The 7,500-nt window shown below is 39.0% G+C and overlaps 1 protein-coding gene across 3 annotated transcripts in view; it reads right to left on the bottom strand.

Annotated features, from left to right (window-relative positions):
• The window catches only part of LOC135112344 (cell adhesion molecule Dscam2-like), a 145,323-nt gene that overhangs the window by 126,804 nt on the left and 11,019 nt on the right, over positions 1-7,500 (bottom strand). The gene's annotated exons all lie outside the window — the stretch shown is intronic.

Raw genomic sequence — 7,500 nt, 5'->3', positions numbered from 1 at the left:
TAAAAAAAACAAATGTACAAAAAGGGAGATAGAATATTTGTTGAGGTTACAGTGTGTGTGTGTGTGTGTGTGTGTGTGTGTGTGTGTGTGTGTGTGTGTGTGTGTGTGTGTGTGTGTGTGTGTTTTATTGCTAGACCAACTTTCTCTGTCTGTCTGTCTGTCTGTCTCTCTCTCTCTCTCTCTCTCTCTCTCTCTCTCTCTCTCTCTCTCTCTCTCTCTCTCTCTCTCTCTCTCTCTCTCTCTCTCCTCCCCTTGGATTGCTTGCTCTCTTTATCATTCCTCTTCACTCCCCTCTTCGTCACTGTGTTGATTTGCTCTAAGTGTTGCTCGGACTCTGAGGAAACACTGCTTGCAACATTTGTCTTACTTATTCTTTGTGTTCTTTTTTCGTTAATTTTACTGATTTTTTTGTCTTTGCTATTTTCTTTTTCTTTTGTTTGTTTTTTTTGTTTTTTTTATTTTCTTCTTTTGGGTTTTTGTATATATATTTTTATTTCTTTTTCTTATTTATTAGTTCGTTTTTTTTCTTTTCTTTTTTTTTCGTTCATATATTACATTTAGTTTATTTGAGGGACTTCTTTTTCTTACGTTCCTTATTGTTTTTTTCACTTATTCTCTTTTCGTTTCCTTTTTTTTTTATTTTATTCTTTCCTTCCTTCCTTTTTTTCTCCTTTGTTTGTTTGTTATGTTTGTTTACTGTTTGGTTTGTTCTTACTTTTTTTTTCTTCTTCGTCTTCAGTTCGTGTTGCATTTTCTTGTATTTCATTTATTTTATTTTATTTCTATTGCGTTAATCATTTTTTTTTTGTTTCGTTTTTCTTGCAGTATTTTCTTTATCTTCACTTTTTTGACGGAAAGTTTAATTTTTCTTAATATTCACTCTTCCTTTCTTTCTTTTTATCTATTCTATTATTTTTTGTTAATAACTCAACTATCTTTTTACATTCTTTATTTTTCTCTTACATAATTCACTACTTCACTACTTACAACTTTTCTGCGTCAAAAATAAAGTAGCTCAAAAATCTTTTAACAATTTAACTGCTGTAGTAATTTTTATTGACATTCAGAGCACCGTGGAGAGAAAAGCCACTTGCTTGGACACAGAAAAAGAGAAAATAAGAGGCTATTTCGCATTTTTTTAGCCTACATAACTATTTAGGAGATTGCAAAGGAGAAAAATAAAACGTCTAAAAAGTTGAGGGAGATAATAAGAAAATTTGTATAGAATAAAAAGGGTTAAAGTGACTTCCCCTCCTTTAATTCCTACTTTTTTTTACAAGATTTTTTTTTCTGATGTCTTATTTTTTCAACTTAGAATTGTAAACAAAAATAACGTCAATTGATAAAAATATGTGAAGGAAAGTCTCTCTCTCTCTCTCTCTCTCTCTCTCTCTCTCTCTCTCTCTCTCTCTCTCTCTCTCTCTCTCTCTCTCTCTCTGCTCCTGTCTCCCTATCTCTTCTTTGGCAGTGCTCTTTTTTGTCTGTGTTTCTGTCCCGTGCTAATGTAATATGCATGTTTGGATATGTGTGTCTGTCTCTCTGTGTCTGCCTGGCTGTCTGGCTGGCTGTCTGGCTGGCTCTCTCTCTCTCTCTCTCTCTCTCTCTCTCTCTCTCTCTCTCTCTCTCTCTCTCTCTCTCTCTCGTATTTCTTTCTTATTTTTTGTTCGTTTTTATCTTTTTTTGTGTTATTTCTCTTGCCTTCTTTTTCATCCCCATTTTTCTTTCTTCTGCTTCTTCTTCTTCTTCTTCCTCTTTATTTTCTTCATTTTCTTTTCTCTCTTTTCCTTATCTCTCCCCCAAAAAATTACATTAAATAATACCACCATTTCCATCCCCCCACAAGCTCTCTCTCTCTCTCTCTCTCTCTCTCTCTCTCTCTCTCTCTCTCTCTCTCTCTCTCTCTCTCTCTCTCTCTCTCTCTCTCCCCAGTGGCGTCGTCTCGTTAGCTTCTTCAAACTTACCCGAGTGTTTCAAGACGTTACAATATTTTCCTCTGGGTTTGTGTTCCGCCAACTTCCTCCACTGTTCTTCCTCTCCCGGGTTGTAATTAAAACTGCTGCCGCCTCTCTCTCTCTCTCTCTCTCTCTCTCTCTCTCTCTCTCTCTCTCTCTCTCTCTCTCTCTCTCTCTCTCTGGCTAGTCATTTTTCTTCTTCTTTCTCGTTTCTTGTTTTTTTCTTGTGTTTTTTTTGTGTGTTGTTGTTGTTCTTGTTGTTGTTGTTGTTGTTGTTGTTGCTGCTGCTGTTCTCCTTTCCTCTTTTCTTCTTCTTCTTTTTCTTCTTCTTCTTCTTCTTCTTCTTCTACTTTTCTTTATTTCTCTCTCTCTCTCTCTCTCTCTCTCTCTCTCTCTCTCTCTCTCTCTCTCTCTCTCTCTCTCTCTCTCTCTAGCAGTACGATATGTTTTTCTTCCTCCCTTTTATTTTTCTCCTCCTTCTCCTCCTCCTCCTCCTCCTCCTCCTCCTCCTCCTCCTCCTCCTCCTCCTCTCCTCCTCCTCCTCCTCCTCCTCCTCCTCCTCCTCCTCCTCCAGAGTGAAAAAAAAAAACACACGCGTCACTTCCTGCACATATATTTTATTTATTTTCCTTCAGTAGCAATCAACGTAAGAGACAACCCATGTTATTTCTGTCTCTTCTTCCCCTTCCTCTCCCTTCGCCTCCTCCTCCTCCTCCTCCTCCTCCTCCTCCTCCTCCTCCTCCTCCTCCTCTCCTCCTCCTCCTACTCCTCCTTTTCCACCAATCTCTCTCCTCTTTCTCCTCTTCCACTTCCCTTCTTGTATTTCTCATTCCTCCTCTTTTTCCTCTTCCACCATCTTTTCTTCATCCTCTTCCTTCTCCTCCTTCTCTTCTTCTACTACTTTCTCTTGTTCTCCTTCTCTTTCATCCTTTTTTTCCTCTTTTATTACTTTTTTCTTAGTCTTTTTCATCCTCTTCTTACTTCTTTTCCTCCTCCTCCTCCTCATCTTCTTCCGCCACTCGCTCTTGTTCTTCTTCTTTCCTTCTCATTTTCTTCTTCCATTACTTTCTCTTCGTACTTTTCCTCCCTCTTCTTAGTTTTTCCCTCCGCTTCTTCTCCTCCATTTCTTTCTCCTTCTCTTCCACTACCTTCTCTTGTTCTCTTCGTGTCCTCTTCCTCTTTATCTTTCTTCTTTTTCTCGTCTTCCTTCTCCTCCACTTCTTCCTCCTCCTCTTTTTCCACTACCTCCTCTTGTCTTTCTTTCCTCCTCCTTCTTCTCTTGCACTATCTTCTCTTCGTTCTATTCCCCCTCCTTCTCCTCCTCCTCCTCCTCCTCCTCTTCCATCATCTTGTCTTTATCTATCTTTCTCCTTCTGCTTGTCCTCCTCCTCCTCTTCCTCCTCGTTATCCTTCTCTTCTTCCTCCTTTTCCTCCTACACATCATCATCATCATCATCATTTCATCATTTTTTTTCTTTCACTAAAACATTAATATATTTCTTTACAATGTTTCTCTTTGACAATTGGAATTCAGTCAATAAGTAAAATTAAGAAAACGTAAGCATAAGAAAAGATCATAAATTTATTTTTTCTTTACTAGCATTTTTTTTTTTTACCTTTCATTCACTCGCAAACATAGAAGATTGTGGAATGAAGCAAAATGGGGGGGAAAAAATATATTAAAATAGAGCAGTCGTGTGATGCATTAGGGAAATTAAAAAGAGAGGAAAAAAAAAGGAGAGAGAAAATTACTTCCTAGTTACAAATAGATTAGTTAATAAAAATAGAGAAAAATTTAAATATTCCAGTTTTATAAGGAAAAAAATAACAGCACAAAACTAAAATAATGACAAGAATATAAAAAAAAGAGTAAAAACCAACAATTTACTTTTCACACACACACACACACACACACACACACACACACACACACACACACACACACACACACACACACACGGTACTGGAGAAACAAATACAGACAAACAAACGTACAAAAGAGAGGTAGATGGTGATGTGGGGTGTTTCCTATCCACTAAACATCCACACACATCACCACCACCACCATTCACCACCACCACCACCACCATCACCACACACCCCCACGTACCATTTGCTAACCTAACCATTTCCATCTCTCACCTTTACACAGCATCCATACCTCTCATGGCCCATCACTACTAACTAATCAATTTGTCCCATTTTCTAAGTTTTCACCCATTTCTGAACTTGACTCCCCCATTCCATCCCCGTCACCCATGCATGACCCATAACGTGTCTTCCATTCATACGAGCACCCCATTATTACACAGCTTTTTGTACCCATTTCTTACTATTTCCACCCGTATTTTCCCCATCACTTCCCCCATACACACCATTAACATCACCGTCACCCAGATCTCCTCTTTACCCATTTATTACAGAACAAGTATCTATGCCAAATCTTAGCATCAATCCAATTTTTTTCCCCATTTCCCCATCATTTATACCGTCACCCATACACCCATCACCCATTACATTAAAAAAACTATTCATATTCATTCCTATGTATATTTTCATCCCATTCTTTCTGCACCATTCTTTCTCTATCAACCCATCACCTTCACCCATCACCTCTCATAAGATATACCCTTTCATAATCTCTTCACCATTTTCATTCCCCATCACCCCCATGACCTCCCCCATCCATACCTCCCTTATAACACCTACCCCATCACTCATGAGCCATAATTTACCTTTACCATTCCTACGTACTTCCATCACGTCCCCCCATTTCCCCATCACCCATTCATTCACCCATATATCACCCATAATGCATCTGTAGTTGTGTACTGATTCTTAAATAGTTCCATCCTCCATTCTTCTCCCCCATTTCCCCCATCACCTCCCATACCCAGTACCCCCCATAGAGGCAGCCCCGCGCCCCCATTGCTAAGGGACGCAGTGATTGGCTCAGCTTTCCCTATCGGAATTAAACCCTGAAATATGTATTGTTCATTGGAAACTGTTATCGGGTGTTCTCTCTCTCTCTCTCTCTCTCTCTCTCTCTCTCTCTCTCTCTCTCTCTCTCTCTCTCTCTCTCTCTCTCTCTAGTACTATCAGTGTATTTTTTTAAAGTTTTCTCTCGTGTCTATCGATTTTCTTTTTTTTTTCTCTCTCATGTGTGTGTGTGTGTGTGTGTGTGTGTGTGTGTGTGTGTGTGTGTGTGTGTGTGTGTGTGTGTGTGTGTGTGTGTGTGTGTAAAAGTCGCTAGTTTCTCTCTCTCTCTCTCTCTCTCTCTCTCTCTCTCTCTCTCTCTCTCTCTCTCTCTCTCTCTCTCTCTCTCTCTCTCTCACTGACAATTAAAACTTCCACACGAACTTAAAGCAACATTTACATAATTCATGAAGCTTCGATCTCTTCTTGTAACAGTTTCATTTAATTAAATCTTTCCTTAACTTCCTTCCTCACTTCCCTTTTTTTTTTTTTATTTTGTATGCACTTTATATCCTACAGACACACACACATACATACAGACACACACACACACACACACACTAATACACCCCCTCAAACCCCATACATCATACAGTTCTTCCCTTCACGAAACATAGTCACTGATCCTAAAGGTATTGATTTTCTATAATGAATCACAATGTTTTAATCAATCTATTGTGCCCGTGATGTGAGTGCAATTATCTGATAGGTGTGTTTGTTTGTTTGTTTGTTTTTTGTTTTGTGTTTGTTTAGCCATTCTCCTCCCTTCTGGCTCTTGGGGTGAAGGAAGGAGGGAGGAAAGGGAGGAAAGGGAGGAAAATTGGTGAATGGTAAGGGGACACGATACAAAGGGCGTAAGGGTACATAAATAAAGAGAAGAATGACGAGGGGGGAAGAAAAGGACGTAGAAAGAGAAAAGGAGAGGGCTGAAAGAGAAGAAAAGGGAGGGAAAGGGTGATAATATTAGTAGCAATAATAGTGAAAGTAGTAGTAGTATTAGTAGTAGTAGTAATAGGAAAATCTTCTGGTATCTGTTCCTTCCATTAATCCCTTTCTATTTTGATTTAACCTTCACCTCATCCCTCCTTTTCCTCTCTCCTTTAAAACCCTCCTCCTCCAACCCCCTACCCCCCTATTCCCTCTTAAAAACCCTCTTCTATATCTCTCCCTTCTCTCCCCATCTTTTTGAACCTCTATTCCACACGTCTCTCTTCCTCCCTTTACTTTGAACCCTTTACCATCATCTCTCACTCTTATTCTCTCTTCCTCCACACTTCTTCTTCGTCCCATTTCTTTCCACAACCTTTTCATCCACCATTTCATCTTCTCCTCTAAAGAATATCTCTTCCACACTACTATTACTACTACTACTATTACTACTGCTACTATTACTAAACTAGGTATGGGAGAAGAGGAGAAAATAGGGCAGGATTCGAAAGGGAATGAGAAGAGAGAGAGAGAGAGAGAGAGAGAGAGAGAGAGAGAGAGAGAGAGAGAGAGAGAGAGAGAGAGAGAGAGAGAGAGAGAGAGAGAGAGTTAACAGGAGTTCCTAAGACAAGTAGAGAATGGCTGTCAGATTTCAAGGGAGAGGAGAAGGAGAGGTATGTGAAGTGAGAGGGGAAGAGAGAGAGAAGTGAGAGGGGAGACTGGTAGTGTCATTTTCATCATTAGTGTAAAGAATCAAATATGTATAGTGAATTATATAGATTATGTTTACTATTTATTTATTTATTTATTTTATTTTATTTTATTTTATTCATTTTATTTTATTTGTTTATTTTATTTTATTTTATTTATTTATTTTTTTTTTTTTGCATTACCTGTGTTAGATTATCAGGTCAGTGTTGTTACCTGGTGGTGCTTTGCTAATTATCCACCATTCTGAGGCCAAAGGGTTAATCTTGTTTTTTTTACGACATCATTATTGGCTTCCCCCTCCCTCTCTGCTAGTGTTATGTCTCTTTCTATCTCTCTCTATCCCTTTTTGTCCCTTTTCCTCCCTTTTTTCCTCACTTCACCCTTGCACTGCAGCCTCAACCCTGATTACATTTGGGCAAGCGAATTACATGAAGTTACACACATACATACATACTCGTACATGCAGTCCCACCAACTCACACACACGTAGATACATAGGTATATTTTCTTATTAACCACAAACATACGAAGATTAAATACAACACAATGAATAAAAATTATGTTATTGTCCATAAAAAGTGATAAGAACAAAGTTTACACACACACACACACACACACACACACACACACACACACACACACACACACGTTCATCAGGGAGGGACCTACGTGCATCTCCTCCACAAACAAAAAACTCTCATTTTAAATCGATTCAAGAGTTGCAAAGACAAATGTGAAACTGCTCCACTTTCCACGACGACACGAGTTTCCCTGACGCGGCGCCGAGGAAGGAGGGAGAGAAGGGAAGGACGAAAGGAAATGAAGAAGGGAAAGGGGGAAAAAATGGGAGGGAGGAAGGAAGGAAGACAGGCAGAAGTCGGGGTATCAGTTTCGACATGAAAAATAAAGTGAAAGGGATTTTTTTTATTTTTAT

Source organism: Scylla paramamosain, chromosome 23, assembly GCF_035594125.1.
Source record: "Scylla paramamosain isolate STU-SP2022 chromosome 23, ASM3559412v1, whole genome shotgun sequence".
NCBI lineage: Eukaryota > Metazoa > Arthropoda > Malacostraca > Decapoda > Portunidae > Scylla > Scylla paramamosain.
This window is presented reverse-complemented; position numbering and strand designations above follow the sequence as displayed.